This window comes from Rhipicephalus microplus, chromosome X, assembly GCF_043290135.1.
Source record: "Rhipicephalus microplus isolate Deutch F79 chromosome X, USDA_Rmic, whole genome shotgun sequence".
NCBI lineage: Eukaryota > Metazoa > Arthropoda > Arachnida > Ixodida > Ixodidae > Rhipicephalus > Rhipicephalus microplus.
The window spans coordinates 105,561,104-105,579,567 of record NC_134710.1 but is presented as its reverse complement, the minus strand read 5'-3'; the positions used below and the strand labels follow the sequence as shown (position 1 = coordinate 105,579,567).

At 46.0% G+C, this 18,464-nt stretch overlaps 1 protein-coding gene and 1 long non-coding RNA gene across 3 annotated transcripts in view; one reads left to right on the top strand and one right to left on the bottom strand.

Moving 5' to 3' along the window:
* The window catches only part of LOC142775686 (uncharacterized), a 134,344-nt gene that overhangs the window by 43,830 nt on the left and 72,050 nt on the right, over nt 1-18,464 (top strand). For both annotated transcript variants that reach the window (XR_012886919.1, XR_012886918.1), the window contains one exon: nt 659-741. This is a non-coding gene — a long non-coding RNA (uncharacterized LOC142775686). The remainder of the gene's footprint in view (nt 1-658; nt 742-18,464) is intronic.
* The window catches only part of NK7.1 (homeobox protein NK7.1), a 164,474-nt gene that overhangs the window by 79,824 nt on the left and 66,186 nt on the right, over nt 1-18,464 (bottom strand). The gene's annotated exons all lie outside the window — the stretch shown is intronic.

Below are 18,464 nucleotides of genomic sequence, written 5' to 3'. Positions count from 1 at the left end.
CTTTCATATTATGTGCTTTTACCCAGAGACATACAACTTACAATATAGACATTCTGGGCGTCTGAAGAAAGAGTTGACTTTAGTAGACAGAAACAGAGTAGTCGAATGTGCAGAATGTTGTTACGTTGCAGCGTGCCAATTCAGTTCGAATATAATATTAAAGAAAAAAACGAACAAAATATTGTTCTCGTTAAACAGTATTTAACAGCACTTGTAAATGCCTACTCGTAAGTGCATATCACGTTCTACTTAGTGAGATGAAGACTAATCAGTTTCGTCATATCCGCTAACGGCAGCATGAGTATGAGCCAGTGGGCAAAACTCGAGACCAAGCTTCATTTCACACCACTAACTTGCGGCCTCGGATAAATAAAGAAACTGCGCATATATGAATCCCGCTTTTTATTTTTCTGCATCGTTTCCGAAACTATGAAAATGGTTACTATCAGAGCAGGAAAGAAGCGAAAGCCAAGTGTATGTGGGCTGCAGTAACAACTGGTTATTCCTGTTGTTTAGACTTTTTTTTTCTTTTTACAGGGAAAGTCTCGTACGTGAAGTGTGGGCAGTGTTTGCCTTCGGCGCTCGCTTTCGTTCATTTCTACAACCGTGGTTGATTATTCCGTCGACGCAGTAGTAATAATTTTCTCCCTGCTTGCAGCTTGCGATTGATTAGCGAAGACCGAGCATCATTGTGTGATCCAAGCTGAAACACTGTGGAACACCGGCGGAAAAATACAATGGGTGAGTAATCATATGATGTCTGATATGACCTAAGCAAATTTCCTGCCGCTGTCAGCGCTATACAAACACTAGCACGTTCGTATAATCGTTTCTTCAAAACACGTTCGTGAAGCGATGTGAAACAGACCTTGCAGCTTCTGCAAAAACGCCGCCTGTAGTTGATAAGTTGATGCTGGCTCATTACTCGCGCGTGGCCACTCTACTCCTCTTTCGACCTATTCATTTCACACGCAAGTATGAAGGAATTGGAAATGTACTAAGGCAATATTAACGGGAGATGCGAGTCAAAAAATACCCCTCTTTTTCTCAAAATTACATATTTTGTTTTTATCTCCGTTGACAAGTGTAGTGTTTTTACTTTCACGACAAAAAACTGAGGCTTTAAATTAAACTCAAAGTAGGTTAAAGTCACTTTTAGAAAGCACAATGTGGCTACTAATATCTAGAAGGAGCTCATTTTCTAAAGTCTCCTAGAAATTGTCACATGGCTACTTGTCATTGAATTTCGCATGATGAGTTCACTAAAGCCTCACGCTCAGAACAGCTATGATTGCCAAGTGATCATGATAGATAAAATAATCTTAACAAAAGACACCTTTTCAGCATATGTCACCTTCACTTGTACCTTTAAAATGCATTTTTCTGAAGATTCATTTTTGGGCAACTTCTCATGAGTTTAGACATCATGTTCTATGTATTTCCGACAGCTCGATCGGGGCGAAATTTCGCCAGCATGTTAATCAACATGTGGAGGGCGGAGGTGTCTCCTTCAAAACTTGACTTCGCCTGTATAATTATTGCAAACCCAAAGTGTGCAAACCCAAATTAGTATGAAATTCTAAGCATTTTCACGTTACATTTTTTTCTGTTAAATAAAATGTTTTACACGCACTTTCTTGATAGTTATTTGCATGCTATAGTTAATTCAGAGCAATATAGGCCATTAATAATTGAGAACAATAAATCTATTGTGGCCTAAAATTTTGTCCAAAACCAACTACACGTTACATATTGCAATGGCATAAAACTAAGACTACGTAATTTACTACGAAACTAATCACATATTTTAAATCAGCATAAAAGCCTACGTATACATAAGAAATTTGCTTTCCCTAGGCTACAGATTAACGCAACTTTTTTTTTCTTTTCTCGTATCGCATCTCCTTTTAAACGTACCGACGTATACGGGAAAAAACAAGAGGAGCAGTGAAACACTGGCAGTTGTTTGGGTTTTATTTTACGTGTCCAGACAATAGAGTGAATGAGTGAGTTAGTGAGTGAGAGCCATGACGATGTCGGAGAGCGCTAAAAGACTAGTGTATTGACCGTAATGCCTATAGGGGTATGCCTCAATCACTTTTATGGAAGATCCTCACCTCGTCCTGAATCCTATAGCGGAACTTCTGGCGCAATTTTTCATACCTTCTGTACCTATATGTTCGTTCTACAGTATAGTTATTCACTTCTTCGTTCTTCATATAAAAGAAGGCAAGGAAAGCAGAGGAGTTTGCACGTAGAATGTAGCAGAGAAGATAATATAAAATGCTTCGTTTTGTTCATAAACTAAAAGTATTTTTTAGCTCATGAAAGTTTTTCTGTCAGTACATAAAAAGAATGAAATCTGTTCCACTGTTAACTGCAAAGCAGTCCAAACAATAAATTAGAAAACCGACTTTCGCCTTTCCTTAACGGCGCACTAGAAGAAATATAACGAAGGTCTTACAAGCACGCCAATGAGCTTGAGGGGGAAAACTGCAGCCAGCGCGCAAGACCCCCTTTCAAAAAAGAGAGAGAAGGAAAGGCACACAAAGTACACGTATCGTCAGGCTCGAAGAACGTCGAGAGATATTCTTAAGCACAATACGTGGACTCTGTGCAGATGACTAGCAAACTGAAAAATTGCTCTGGGCAGTATAATGAATTACTTTATCAAACCTATACACGCTCCCATGACGCTAATTACGGTTTTTTTCGCGACGAAAGAAAACGCAGTTAAGGACATACGCTCGCCGACGGGCGCTGTCTCGGATATATAGCGCGCCGCAGAAAAGAGCAAGGCGATGGCAGCCTGGATATGAAGGGCGCCCCGGCCAAGAACAAAAGCGGTGCGCTAAGATAAAAAGAACGCGCGCAGCCTGGGGGCCGCCAGCGGCGCAGAGTCAAGAGCGTGCGCGGAGCCATTAAAAATTCTAATAATGGTGAAAACTGGGCGCGGGTCCTCAATCGATCCGGGCTGCTCCGAGAGAGAAGGCTCGCAGCAGATACAGGGCCCGCTGAAAGAGAGCGGGCGATAAAGCGAACGCCTGAACGAGTCACCGAGAGGCCTGATGTGTCTTAATAGCACATTAAGCCGAGCTGCAGTAGCGCCAGTCCCGGGAAAGAAAGAAGAGCATAAGTGGAGATGACGTGCGGGAGGGGTGTCCCGAAGGTGACGGCGGCAGGCTCTTGGCTGCGGGGCCAGTTGCATTGTCGTCGCCCTCTGGCGAGCAGCGGCGCGCAATGAAAGCGGCGGCGCCCCGCCTTATTGGATTACTATCTTCTTGGGCAAATACCCGCGGAGAGAGCGTACAGCTGCTCCGAACAGCAGCGCCAATGCGGCCGCGCACAATAGGTGGACCGAAACAAGGAGATGAGAGGACCGCTGGCACAAAGAGAGAAAATGCCTCTCCTGCCGCGCACGATCCGCCGTCGTTTTGCGACGTGGCCGCGCCCCGCGAGCACAATTAAATCGCCCCCGAGGACCGCTGGCTCCTGTCGTCTGTGACGCCGCGCTGTTCATGACACTCGCTTCAACCGATGAGGGGTCGGCATGCCTTCTCGTTTTCTTTTCTTGTTTTTTTTTTCTCCTTCTGCGGTCCCTTTAAAGGACGCGCGTACTTGAACGCCGCGGGCGACCGGCGGCTGACTTCGCTTGCGCTAAGGCATCATCACTGTCCAAGCTGCGCCGTGACCGTTATCGAATTCACCCCCCCCCCCTCCCCCATACCCCACGATGCTCCTCAGCGCGATTGAGCTGAACGAGTGGCACCTTATTCACTGCGAAGCGTTTTCTATTCAATCGCATCAGGAGAAAACTGCGGAACGAGTTTTCTCTTTAGTGCGCCCTTTAGGGAAACATTCACATTTCTTCCCACCGATGTTTGGGGGAGGAACAGCCGCCATGAACACTATTATCGAGCCTTCTGGGAGGAAATGCTCGGAGTGCACCAAAACACTGCTGTCACTAAGGTTGAATTCATGTCGCAAAAGGGCAGCCTCCTGAATAAAGTTAGTTACTGACGTTGAATGACATGTTAACAGTGCTAAAACGAGCCAGTCGCTCCGAGTGAGCAGGAACAGGGATGGTTCTGCCCCTTCTTTTGTAGAGCTGACAACATGTTTTTAATGCACCAAGCAGCTAGCCAGCGAGACGACACAGTGCATCACCATTCGAGGCTTTTTTTTTTCATTTCGAGCACCCATGCTAAGGTGTTGGAAAACATTCCCTTTCCGCAGTAAGGTGTTATAAACCCTTTCTTAGCATTATACTTTAAAGCGCTTTTCCATAATCATGAAGTGTTCAGGATGGCTTCATGCAGTTGAAAAGCGTATAAGCAAAACGAGAACGTTGACTTTTCATGTATTCATGAATGGTGTCAAACATGCTTTTTTTTTAGTTTGAAGCCCATCAGCGCATGCAGTTCTATTCTTCGACAGGAATACTTTGTCTTCTGACACTTCACTGTGTTGTGGTTCATTCTGCTGGTAATAAAAATCAGACATGTGGGTATCGTGACGATCATGCAATCTCGAGCACCTCGTTTGAACATACACGCAAAATTTTCTACTGCCCCGAATGTAATTGCCAAAGATCAGAAACAAAAAAAAACGATGGTTGTCACAATTTTTTAACGCTACAGATATAGTACTTTAACTGTGAGCTGGTTATTACTACGATCGCCAGGAACCGGTAGGAAAGAAGTGTCTCGGCGTGCTGTTCATTCCGAGAACCAAGTTAAACCCTCTACTTTCTCGAATGTGCCACGTTTGCGAAATTTCTTGCCATCCGCATCAGTTTGAGAGGTAGCTCTGCTTGCGACCATTGCGGCAGCCAAACATGTTCTTTACCTGCCGCTGTCCTTGCTACAGCGCCCACAGGTCGCCGCTAATGACTGAGGTATGCCGTCCTGATGACAGGCCGCTTGCAGAGGAGACATTCCTGTAATGCTATCCCTATGCAGTCGTGGCACCGAAAGTCGGCTAATTACTAATGTTTTCCGCGGATTTGGCCCTGAAGTTTTCGCGTTCCTCGCCTCTTCTATTTCTTCTGTTGCTACGCGCTTCGTTTTAGCCCCACTCTTTCCGACCTTCTTTCCCCCCTTATCGTCTCCCTAGTGTACGTTATAAAACCAGAAGTTTGTCTACCAGTAAACTTATGCGCTTCTCTCTCTGCGTATATGATAACGTGCTGGATGAGGTGCGTTAAGGGCCTCTCATAACTTTATCTTCTGAGAGCCAACATGCTGTCTGTGAATGTCTATGACATTATTCCCCTCCACGTGATAGTTACGTCGTCACATTGAAGAGGGCTATTGTGCCCCTCACGCCGCCGAAGGTTTTCTTTTTGTAACACAATCTCCCCATATTACGAGTGTGTTTATAGCTGGACTACTTCATTCACTATGGCTCCTCGTAATTTTTTTATTATATGTCAGTGGTTTCATAATAGACACTGTTTACACAACAAAATTCCTGATACGCGCCAGACATCCGCTAAAGAAAGCGAGAGAAAATGTACCCAGGAAGTGTGTGCTTCTGACAGGAAAAAAAAAAGATTTCCAAAGAGAGAAGGGAAACGCGGAAGGAAAATTCAGCGACTAAATGATTCACAAGGAACTGGCACATTTATACGCGTGTTTATTGCACGATGCGCGGTTCGAGTGCGCCTTCAAAGAAACGGTTTCGCAAGACGATCCGAGAGGTTACATAAGCGCGCCTCGCTGCAGCAAGGGATTTTCAACGTGGCGTGGTCGCGTTTCCCTGTTTGCTTGTTTGTTGCCCTTTTGCCTTCGCGCCTCCAGCATTAAAGCGTGAACAGTCGTCGGCTCTTCAAAGACGCGCATCGTAAATCCTGCAGCTCAAGCACACACGCTTCGAGAAGAGATTCAAGCCAGGTCACCGCCAGCGCCGATGGGAAGGGGAGGCTCCCTCTCCAAACAAACGCATCCTGCATCTGCTGCCGTTGCTGCCGCCGTCGCCTGAATGCATGAAATTGATAGAGCCCGCGCACTGAAATATTTCGCGCAAAGTATCACCAGGCGCGGTCGAGAAACGCGCACGCCTATTTCCAAACCAAGCGTTCGTAAATGTCCTATCCGCCAAGGACCGCCTACCAGTCGTCTATGTCGGCTCTTTTCCTAAGTCAAAAAACAAAAAAAAAGAAAAAAAACATATCATTTCATCGAGGCGACCGACTCGTCGTTGGATTCGTATGCAAGAACAAATGAAGTCGCTGAACAAATGCAGTAGAAACGTGTAAACAAAGAATTATTTCAGAGTGAGTGGCGCGCCGCTCTTTTTCGCTATGATAATTTTGGAAACGCCTACTGTGCAAAGAAAGTGAAGCATCATCGTTGAACTTGCATCCGCATTTATGTTCGTTCCCGCCCTTTTGTCCATCACTATTCCGAGAAAAAGGGGGCGAGAAATAAAGCGAGCGTACGCGTGCGCGGAATCTTGATATGTAGCTATCGCATGTGACGTCTTAAACAGAACCATCACGCTGATGAAGCGTTTCTCTGGTATACAGAAGTTGCTGAATGTATTATTTCGTATACGCGACAATCCGAAGCATCGTTGACGCGAGCGCACACGGAGTTGAGAATGGTCTGTCGCGAAGAATTGAAAAACCGAACTTCATTCAAATCTTAAACCACGTTTTGGGGTAGCGACCATTCTATCACTAATCGGGCTTCCCGTATATAGTGACAGTGCTGTGCGGTAAACGCAAAGATTATTTGTGCGAGGCAGCATTGTGCTGACGCCAATGCATCTGAGCAGTCAATCGTTTCTCTCAACTGCGGACGTCATGTGATAAACGCAGCTGAATGATGGCGGAGTCATGCACCTTTCGCGTGCACCAGTCCCACAGGGCAGTGTTCCGTGCACCCCCGATTCTCGTAAGATCCAACATTATAAGACAGCGCCACCAAATAAGACGAGAAGAGATGTAGAACACACACGAACTTGAGCACCGCGGCCAAATAGGCAGTGTTGTATCCCTTGACGAAAAAAGAAACTAAATACATTATTCGTTAGACCAACAAAAAAAAAAAGAAACGCGTTACCTTAAAAAAAAAAGAAAAGTTACCGCGTTACCATTATCGCAAAAAAGTAACGGCTGTTATCTTTGCCGTGACTACACAATCCTAAATTTAATCAGTGTATTAGCTACAGGAGCCCACAATAAGAATTTTTCATATTACGAATTTATGTTTCACATTAAACTTCTCACCCATAGAGGTATTATATTCAATATGCTCATTTAACGTGTATTACTTGCACTAGATCACCAGATCTTCGCCAAGTTATAGCGGCTTAATGTCGCTTGTTACATGTGATGGCTTGTGACTGTGCCACGTGGTGAAGCCATTTTTCTCAGTGCGACAATATACGCAATATCTGATTCAATCATTCATACTAGCTACAAAGAAAGCATCACTGAACTCTCAAGAAATTTGCAGTAATCGGCTTTTTCCGAGTCCGAACAGCCCCTCCAGTGCAGATCGTCGAAATCGAAACTGGTGGCCCTTGGCCTCTAAAATCTCCCGCCGCACATCAGTATAGGCAGTTGCGCAGGCCTGTATTGGCGCTTTTCTTTTTTTTTTTTTTGAGGGGAGGGGGGGGGGGCATTAGCACATTTGTAACATAAGTCCCTTAGTCCAGTTCTGTCTTCTCGTTTGGGCCACCGCAACTTATGGCGTGTGCTTAATCGACGCCGGCACGCATGCATGTACGACCTAAACCGAAAAGGGCTATTCTCCGGCGCGTTCAAGAAAAGCTTTATGATTCAAAGTATAAGTATATATACGTTACTCGCTCCCCTTCTAAAATTGTAACGAGCACGTTACTAAGTTACCAAAAAAATAGTAACGCGTTACCGGTAACAGCGGTACTTGTAACGCGTTACCACCAACACTGCAAAAAGGAGAGAATAAAAAAAAAAGAAAAAACTGAGTACACCATCCCGTTGTGAGACGTTTCTGTGTACATAGATTCGACCACAAAGTACATGGATTTTACAGGCAGCGAGCATGCTCTCTTGATACCTGGTTCATGCATGAGACAAGTGCACGCAGCGGCTGCGTATCGCATATAACAAAGCACAGCTTGGAGTGCGGCTGTGCATTTCAGTTCGGCCAAACTAGCATCATTGCCAAACTTTTTAACTAAACAACATGGGAAATAATAGAGGCATGACACATACCAAATAACTAGGTTCATGGATCAGCATCCCGTGTGTCGCAATGTAACACAAGTAAACCTTGTATTTAATCAGGTAAATGTGATTTCTGTTTTTTTTTTTGTTTTTTTTTGTTTTTACTGTGCAGACACATGCCTGTATACAATTATTTACCGCGCACGTGAATGAAACTTTAACTGAGAGCGGCGTTTGTGTTTGTGCGTACTGGTTTCCTGCGGAAGCCCATGGTTGAACTGGGCTGGCTTAGGAACAACATACATTTCTCAAGGACGACGTGGCGTATACTATAGACAACATTAATGCGGGCCTGCAGAGCGAGTGCGAGTCTCGTCGTTAGAAATCGCAAGTTCACGTGCTGGTCAGGTCTCCGCGAGATCACGACAGAACAGCGGCGCAGGCTCTGAGCCCCTGACTGAGCGACAAGGGATGCGTTTTTCGTCTCGACCGTAAAAAGCGCTCACGTGCGGTGAGCGTGCTGAGCGGTCCGACGTGCACCGAGAAGCAGCCCGACGACACCTGGACACGCGAAGCCCAGGTAAGCGAGATGGATGGTGTCTGTGCTGCGTGCACAGGTAGCACCATAACCTACTCTAGAAACGTGTATCTTAGCCACCAAGAACACTCGGCGGAAGTTCGCGCATGGTCCCATAGTTCGAGTATAACACTTTCGGCTACGCGAACAGAAAACTTGCAGCCGTGTCCTCCCGTATATGTGTTTTACTTTTGTGCGTGTACTAGATCTATCCCCGTAATCTCAGCCATCCCCCTTCAATGAGGCTGCTGCGTATGTGAATACGCACTGCTCAGTCTGACGTACTTGATTCGTCATGCTTGTTTTCAATTTCATTAGTACTTGTTGGTCATCTGTATCTCCGCTGATCGTTGCGGTTACACGGGTGTTGTTTTTTTTATTAGCAGCAGACTTAAGATGTGCTTCTTATGTGTGAGTGTTGCGTTTTATATGTCCTCAACTTATTTTTGCTGTTATTTCTCAATAAGAAAGATGTTCAAAGTCGTAAAACAAGATATTTGATAAAGTTATGTTGAACGAGGCGGACTCGCAGTGAATGGTTCTGATTTATTGAAAACACACTGCTACATTCAACCGGACTTTAATACACGCATCTTTCGGCGAGCCATACAAAGACTAAGTGGGGGGGGGGGGGACATTTCGAAGAAAGAAAGGTCTTTTTGCAAAGTACTTGAGTGACACGTGCGCTTAAGTGTCGCATATGTATCGTTGCTTTATTTGCCGATACATTTAGTTGCCAAGCGCCAGTGGAGAAAATTAAGTATCAAATAGCTTATCAAGTATCAAATACTTTCGTACTTTCTGATATCAGAAACGAAACGCTTCTAACAATCGACATAGATTTTTGTAACTAAGTAGCACGCCCACCTGTTCATAGTTCTTAGCACTAGAGGTGAGATCTCCACCAAAAACGCCAAATAAAGTGATAGCGTATCAGTCGAAGAAAGTCACACGAATAAATGACTTGTTCCTGGCTCCGGCCACCAGCGAATGCATGGCAGCCTCACACGCAAAATATTTTCATTATTAAACGTAGTGTAAAAGACACAGAATGGGAGAACACATCTATCAACTGAAATTTAGCTGAAGAATATACGCACATATATTCTTGAGGAACGAGACACGTGACGGGAGAACAAGAACACGAAAGTAAGTGACAAGCATCAAGGTAATCAATTTTGATAAGGTGGAGCACTATCGACGGCCTCTCGACACACACATCACCGCCTCTATTGATAAAGAACGCCTCTTCATTTTTTTTTTTTTTGCTCCGCTTCTTCCCTAAAACTTGCAAGCACACTTGCTTCCGTCAACCTAGGCGCGCAGCCGCCATCCCTGCAGTGCATCGAAAGGTTTGAACACAGTGGTCCATTCAAAGAGGCTCTGCCCGACGTAGCTCTTCCTACATGACAGAGGTATACATGCTGTAGACCACTCCCCTACCACAGTCAAAAAACTTTTCTCGGTGCTTGATATGGCAGATATGGTTCTCCCGACTTAGCGTCCTCGCCCAGCAAGACACCATTTTGAAGCAAAATACTTGATGTCTATTTCTTATCCAGTAATGGCTTCTGCGGTGAAAATTTGCTGATACTTTCACGCGCGAGAACGCTGTGTTGGCTGCCTTGTCTATCACTTAGGTATCGGTTTTATACATGTTGTTTCCTGTAATGAAGTCAAACAAGCAAGCTTAAGTTCAGACCTCTTCAAAATAATGCGCACTTGACTGTAATACCGTCTGTAGTGCGTAACTTAAGCAAAAAAAATCACTTTAATCATTTTGCGTAGGCATAGGCGCAAACGTGTAAATCCCACCATGCCGGAATGCCCGTATCTCAACCGTAATGACGCCTCTCTGTACACACTCGCGGCGTCCTCCAACCCATCTTCTCGCTCGGCCATCTTTCGCACGATCGACTTGTTTCTCCAGGGTGAATCAACTTTTCATGGAAACTCATCACCTTTTTAGTATAGCTCGGCGCCGTCGCGGAACCGCCAGCGCACGCTCTCCCCACTTCGAGGTAGGCCGAGGATGCGCTCGGAGAAAACGAGACGTGGCCACGACAGGCGCGCGTGAGTCACACAGCTCTCACGCAGCGAACCGCCGCTGTCAGGGTGCAAATCTCTCGGGAGAAGCGCTACCGGGGAAGACCCAGCTCGCCACTAGAGGGGGGACGGAAGTGCTCAAATGCTCCCCGAGTTGTCGTCCTGGTTGGGATTCTCGATGCGAGGGCATCGCTATAGAGTGGAGCTGAGGCAATATCGGCGATGGGGAGCAATTCAGGGCTCCGCCAATGGCGCAGTTCCGCACGCCGAGAGGCGGAAAGAATGAGCGCGGGTCAGCGGGGGATACGGCAGGAGGCTCGCCTTGGAGCTCTGCAGGTAGTACAAGCCGCACACAACCGACAAGACCGGCAAAAAAAAACAAGAAAAAAAAGAAGGGCGAGGCGAAATGACAGGAGCAGAAAACGATAAACGCCCGTCCTTGCTTCTCCCTCTTGTTTCCTGCCTGTGAATGTTACCTAGGGCACTCAGGGGGACACTTTTAGCGCTCCTGATGACAATAGGCGCAGTCCTAAAGTCGACTCGTAAATGCGCATCTCGCCAGACTCTGTGGGGACGTAATTAGTTGCGCTGTACGGGGCGGCGACATTGGGTCCCTCCGCGGGGAAACTTGTCGAAAAAAAAAAAAAACTTGATGCACCAATCGGCAGTAACTTCCGATGCCTGTATTTAACTACGTCTACTAGTTCATCATATTGAAGTATTCACTAGCTGGTACAACTCTATCACGACCCTATTTCGTGCAACACTAGTAATTAAAACAGGTCGATTACCATAACCTTAACGAGTGCCCTGTATTAGCGTCATCAAAAATGGCAAAGAAGTCTCTCATTGTCACATTTCTGCTGTTACAATAGTCTCTCTCACTGTTTTTTTTTTTTTGGCTCAGCTAGTACGCATGGAACAGCTTACCAATTAAAAAAAAGCATCGTGAAATAAAGTACCTATAACGTAATACTTTGCTAAGGTATGATAGTAAGCTATGAACCGAATTATAATACAAAGCTAGGCTCCAAGTGTTTACTGTCATGCAATATCATCCTTCACTGTGATCCTTAATATCCTTATTATCACAAGTGCGCTGACATGCATCACGCGTTGTAACCATCATAGTTGCCATTGCCATCAGTCTTGAAGCTGATGCTTTCATTATTTCTCGAAAAGTTCTCGTTCCTATTTATTTCAACTGTGTGGCTACAGACCGTGCACGCGACAATCTTAGCAAACATCTTTTAAAGTTGCTTCGCAAAGCTGGCTTTACCACATTGAGGGTATTTGCGGGGAGAACGCACCTTCTCAAGTATTTGCTTTTTACGAAGGATGAGTGCGAATTCAACTCTTCACAAATATATATATATATATATATATATATATATATATATATATATATATATATATATATATATATATATATATATATATATATATATATATATATATATATATATATAAAGGGGAAACAAGGGTATACTTAAGGGCTCGTTTTTTCGTGTTTTACACAATAATAATGAGGTCTAACAGACAATAATGCCAAGGAAGGTATAGGGGAAGTTATTAGGCCAATTGTAATGTAAATGAGAAGAAAGAAAAGTGGGTGAAAAGAGAACTTGCCGTGGGCAGGATATATATATATATATATATATATATATATATATATATATATATATATATATATATATATATATATATATATATATGTATATATATATATAACCGACATTTATGCCAAGGAAAGTATCACATATACGAGCTGATCAATACCTGTGCTGCTTATTGCGAAAGTTACTTTCTCAACTATACGCAAGGAAGACAAGTCGAGTAATCTCATTGTGGTCCCCCCAAAATGTGACTAGGATGCCTTGAGTGCTCGTTCATTTCATTATGCATACCATTATGCATACATTTAGATTAGAATAAAAACAAAGAGAAAAAAGGACGCGCTTTGCTTTTGCATAAAGCAAAATGCCGCGTTGACTTAATGCTATATGGTTTTCTTAACGGACTTCATGACCTCTTACGAGGCACCCTTACGGCTAACCCATCCACCTCATTTCAACTCCACCCTATCATTCGCTTACGTCACACATAGAAACAGAAAATTCACATTATTAGGCCACGCACATAGACAGCACGTGCACAAGCAACCGTCTCTTGGTTTCTAATAACAACCCGTTAACTTCGTGCATAGCCATCTTTAGATTTGGGCGACGTCATATCAGTCAAAGTATTATTGTGATCTCATCTTTAGCGACCATCCTTTGCTTATAATGTTGACGGAAGAATGAACCTCAACACGAGTGGAGCTTTCTTGGTCTAAAAACAAACAAACAAACAAACAAACAAAGGTCAGTCGACCCATAATCCTGCGTACCGCTGTATTACAGGTTTCGTTATATCGCAGCGCTGCGCTGAACCTTGCCAATTGCAAAATTTAAGAAAGTGCGTCATGTTTAGAGTGGGGTGTAGATTCAATGACTTCAGCATAGGATAATCTTGATAAATGTGGCTGGTACATAATATACTGTTAGATTGTGGAGAATACTTTATGTGAGAATAGACGCGTGAATAAAACACCTCGCCACCTGAATAATTTGTCTGATCATTCATACACCATTCCCAATATAATCAAGGGCAGTTCTTTGCATTTCTTTCTTTCTTCCTTTCTTTCCTTCTTTCTTTCTTTCTTTCTTTCGTTCGTTCGTTTGCTCGTTCTTTCTTTATTATTTCCTTTCTTTCTTCTTTCTCTCTTGCTTTTTTTCAGTCTGCACGCAAGGCGTTGCTTTCAATTTTATCGCTCAATGACGCAGAAAAGAAGTTAAGGTTAGCGTAGGGGGAACATTTTCATTCGTTTGGACACCGCAGTCCATCATCGTTGAGCAAGTGTTAGCCGATTCCTGTTTTCCATAGTCGCCCGTCGCCGATTGGGCCAGCACCGCCCTCGCGTCGCAGCGCAGTCATAAGTGGCCAAAACGGCGGCGGCAAGCGCTCGTCGCAGCGTTGACTAGCACCTATTTGGCGCTGCGACAAAACGAGACCAGCCACGAACCACGTGCGCTGCTGCGTCTAAAAGCGCGCACTATAAAAAGGGACACAAATGGAAAGAGAGGAGTGGGGGGGGGGGGGGGGGGGGGGCAAGCACTGCGTCTGTTCGCGGCTCGCTGCGCAGAGTCAATGGCTCTGAATAATCTAAACCTTCTTGAGAACTCTTTAAAATGGTCCCGACTCCCGTTCTCCGCTACCATAATCATCAGCGGCTGCGGGACCAATAATCGTTACAACGGCATGAATATTTCATGAACGCGCGCGCGCGTTTCGAAAGCGAGTGGCCCACCAGCCGCCCCCGTTTGCTTTTTTTTTCAGCCACCGCATTTAATGGAACAATGGGCAGATCAGCTCTAAATTCCGAGTGGAACTATAATATGTGAATTCTTTAGGGACATATATTTTTTTTCTCTCTGCGGCTGTCCCGCTCCCTTCGCATTTTCAAAGCGTCGACGACAGCGGCACAAGCGCGGGCCTCGTTTGGTCTGTTTGAATTCCCCGCGCAGCAGTGAAAGTCGCGCCAAATAGCGATATCCCTCAGATATGCGCGCGCCGGCGACGCCCCTTTTATGCGCGCGCGCTCCTTCTTGGCGCCTTATTCTCGGCGCGCCGCGGATTTTTGCCTATCACGCAGCACCACCACATTCCCGGCGGAAAGACGGCCGCTCTATCCAGCAGGCCGTCGCGGCGCGATCCGACGCCCATAACTCGCTCGCGGCCGACTGGATCCCTTTGGCGGCGGCGCATCCGCTGCACCGGACGAGACGTCTCTGATTGCGGCTCTTTTTCCTTCTTCTTCTGCCGCTTTAGCCGCGAGGCTTTCGCCCAGAAGTGACACGAATTGATGACCGGCGCGGGATCACGTCGTGCTCAATAAACCCCGCGGCGGCGGCGCTCGCTCTTTGCCCGACACGAATGTGTCTCGCCGCTGCGCACGACGCACTCGCGGGACTCTCGACTGTCTCGCGATTGCGACTGCATGCGCAGCGGTCACTCGCCAGATCGGAGAACGAAAACTGCGTACATTTCTTACGAAGCTCCTGATATGTAAGGAGATTGTTTTAGGCGGACCTATTACGGTAATGCGCAGTGGGTATTTCGATGTTTTCCTTAGTCCATTTAATCTCGTTTTAATTTTAGACCAAATATATATTTTCTCTCTTTGAAGAGCAATTTCCGACAAGATTATCGAGAGATAACGATGGACGCCGTCAATGGCACAATGGCATTCATCCGTCTCAGTGTGAATAGTTATCTGCTGTATATATATATATATATATATATATATATATATATATATATATATATATATATACTTGCAGAGAAAGGCAGAGTGGTTGTCATCAACGGTGCGCTCTCGGCTTTATTTCCTTAAGCGCTGCTTTTAAAATGTCACGGCGTAAATGCTATGCGTAACCACAGTCAGAAGATCGACGCACCATGATGCCATCTAGTTATCTACGTATACAAAGATATAGATTGGCATACACAATTATTTGGTAGCATTTGCCTCAGTAGTAATCGCAGCAGAAATGTTAATTTGGAGCTTGAGAAAAACACAATAAAAGGTACACATTTTATCTCCGTGTTATAGTCAGGATCAATAGAATGGAGCAGCGCAATATCAGGGACTCTCAGCATACGACGAGTGGTATTTAGCTTTTTGATAACACATATTATTAACACAGGTCACTTTTCGTGTTTGTCAAGGTGGGTCTGCGATTATTTTTCATTAAATTCACTCAATGTAGTTGATGCCATAGAAGTAACGACGAGTAAAGAGAAATACTACATATGTATTTATAGCTATAGTTGCTAGCTGCAATATATTTAGGAAGCAATGGAGCCAATTATTGCCATTACCTTCTTTCTTCCTCGACGTGAATAACTGAGTCAATCAGACAAACATGCAATTTTCGTGACTACAGCACTTGGTGGTCCACACAAGCCTACTTAATTTACTTTCATTTATAAATTTTATTGTCCCTTTGCTACAGGTCCAATTAAGCACTATGGTACCTGTGTCTGCGTGGAGGGGGGGGGGGGAGAGGTCTAGTCTCTTTTTACTGTACAGTGTTGTGCACTTCTATACTGTATCCTGCATGCATATGAGAGGCTTCATAGGTTTGTTCTTATTTATTTTTAACGTTTCTTCAAGTAGCCTATGCAGTTGTCTGTCTCTTGCAGTGCAATGTGCTTGGTATGGAAAAACAAATGTCAGATCTACTTTATTAACTTCTTGATACAGCCTGATCTCATTTGCAAAAATATGAAGCATGACACGTTCTAGAACATTTCTGAAAGACAACATTCATCGTAAAGCACATAATGCCTACGGGCGATACAGCTATAAGCTGCAGCTTAGTGTGACAGCGCGTTCGGTCTTCTTTCTCTGTGACGTGAACACGCAGGTGCCGTTGGCGATACCCGGCATCGCTTTAAAACATGGTCATTGATCGGTTTCTTCTAGTACAGACGTTTATCCATGGCATAGTACCTGAATACGATTCAACGCGGTAAAATATCAAAAACCCAAAAAAGGACGCGCCACTGCGTTGCTGTCCTTGTGATGCTCGAAGTGAACTCGTGGAGTTCATTTCGAATCCTGTTTACCCTCCTAGCGGTGTGCCTCGCGTTGGTCTTCGGGCAAGCTCCGAGGGGCACCGCGAAAGAACGTGTCACAAGCGCTGTGGCGGAAAAACGTGCACAATCGATCTGAATGACAACATTTCCGAAGCTCCACGACGATGAAAGAAGAAAAAAAGGGACGCAAAAATGTATGAAGATATAAATGGGGAACTCGGCGCGGAGAGAAGCCGTGCGTCGTCGACACTCTGGCGGAAATGTATAAATCTTTCCTTTGGCACGGACGCCCCCGAGTGCTGCTGCTTCCACCAACCCCGCGCTTGAGCTTCGAACGCGATCTTCGAACAGCGTTTTAGACGCGCGTCATGCTGCTGCTTCTCCACACTCTCTTGGCTGCGCCTCTTGCTCGGGAGGAATATAAGCGTGCACTTCTCCCGGTCGCGCGACGGCTTGCCCTTCTTTGCCCACGCCTTCTGCGGAGAAACTAAATTCCCCGATGTGCCCCCTCCTCTCGCTCGCGCGGCCGCCTTTCGTCGAAAATATCGTTTGCCGCCGCTCTCGGAGCACGCGGTGTCAAAAAGCGTCTTCCTCTTTGCCACCCACTTTATTTTTCCTGCCTGCTAGTTTTCGCGCCGCGCGCTCTTCTCCTGCTGCTGCTGATTTGCCGCCGCAACAACGAGCAGGCCGGAGGAGATCTATATATAAATGCCGGCTTTGCTTTCCGTCCTGAAGCAATCTCGCTGCCAGCGATGAGCAGCAGCACTTGGACCGTCTCCTCCTTCCAGCGGCGCTTCCCCGGCGAGCGACCGCTCCTCGTTCCTTGTTACTCGTTAATGGGAAATTGGGGAGCCCGCGCCGCACCGCTCGGCCGGGGATCTTCCCCGACAATTGCCGGGGCCCCGAGGAAGAAGCGATCCCATCTCTCCCCGCATCCCCCGCCCTTATATCCCCGGCCCCGCTGCGATAGCCGAGCCCTCTCTGTGTGCCCACCTAGCGGGCGAGCGCACACTGCCGGGCTTACGCAACGCGCGGCTCGCCCCCTAATCTCGGTCGCCCCGGAATGAGGCACGGCGTCATCTTTGGAATTAGTTGCGTGACTAACCTCCCTTCTCCCACCGCGGAGCTGCAACCTGCTGCGGACTCTCCTCCTGTTGACGCTGCAGACGTAGCAAAAAAAAAAAAAAAAAAAAACTGCCTCTTAAACGCGCTCGCTCTGTGGGAAAGGGCCATGCACGTCTTCCTGCGGGGATCGACCGCCCTCGAGGCAATCGGTGCTGCCGCCGCAGTCAGGCGCTTAATCAACGATATAGTCGGGACATCCGTTGAACACTTTAGCGATTGCTAAGTGCACGCGAAGCTCCTCGACCTTATTTCTTGCGAAATTAGGCGTGCTACGAAAACAAGGCGATGAGTATAGGCAGAGTGTAGCGTGAGGGCACTTGTCTAGAGAATAACAATTGAGAGCAGGGCACGTTCGGTGCTTCACACGATCCTAAGCGTTTATTTAATTGGTTTCGCGCGATTTGGTGTCACTGCACCTTTTAAAAGACCGTAAAGCGATTCATGGTCTGTTTATTCACGTGTCATGTAGTGTAGAGAGACAAAAAAAAAATGGCGGTGGCTTAGCTCAGCTATGCCAGGATATACGTAGCGTTAGCAAAGGTTCAGTTTATTATTCTTAGCTTTCCAGATATCATGCTTACAGCTGTTCCAATGACACACACACGGTATACGTATTATGTGGCACATGCATATTTATTTTGCCGGGCAACTACTTCGGGATCCGATGAGTTAAGCTTCTCCGCTCTATTGCACCGTTGAGCAGCATTTGCACTCTCCTTCTCCACGGCTATACCACAGTGGCAAACGCCAGTCAGAGGCGCTATCAAGCGGCTCCAGCGCAGTGTCAGGTGGCGACTGCACAGGGAAGGCGCGCGGGTCGGCGTCCATATGTCTACCAAGGCTATGACGGCACTCCTCTGGAAAGCGCACACCGGCGGCGGCGAGTCGCGCGCGGCCGCGGCCGAGGGCGAGGGA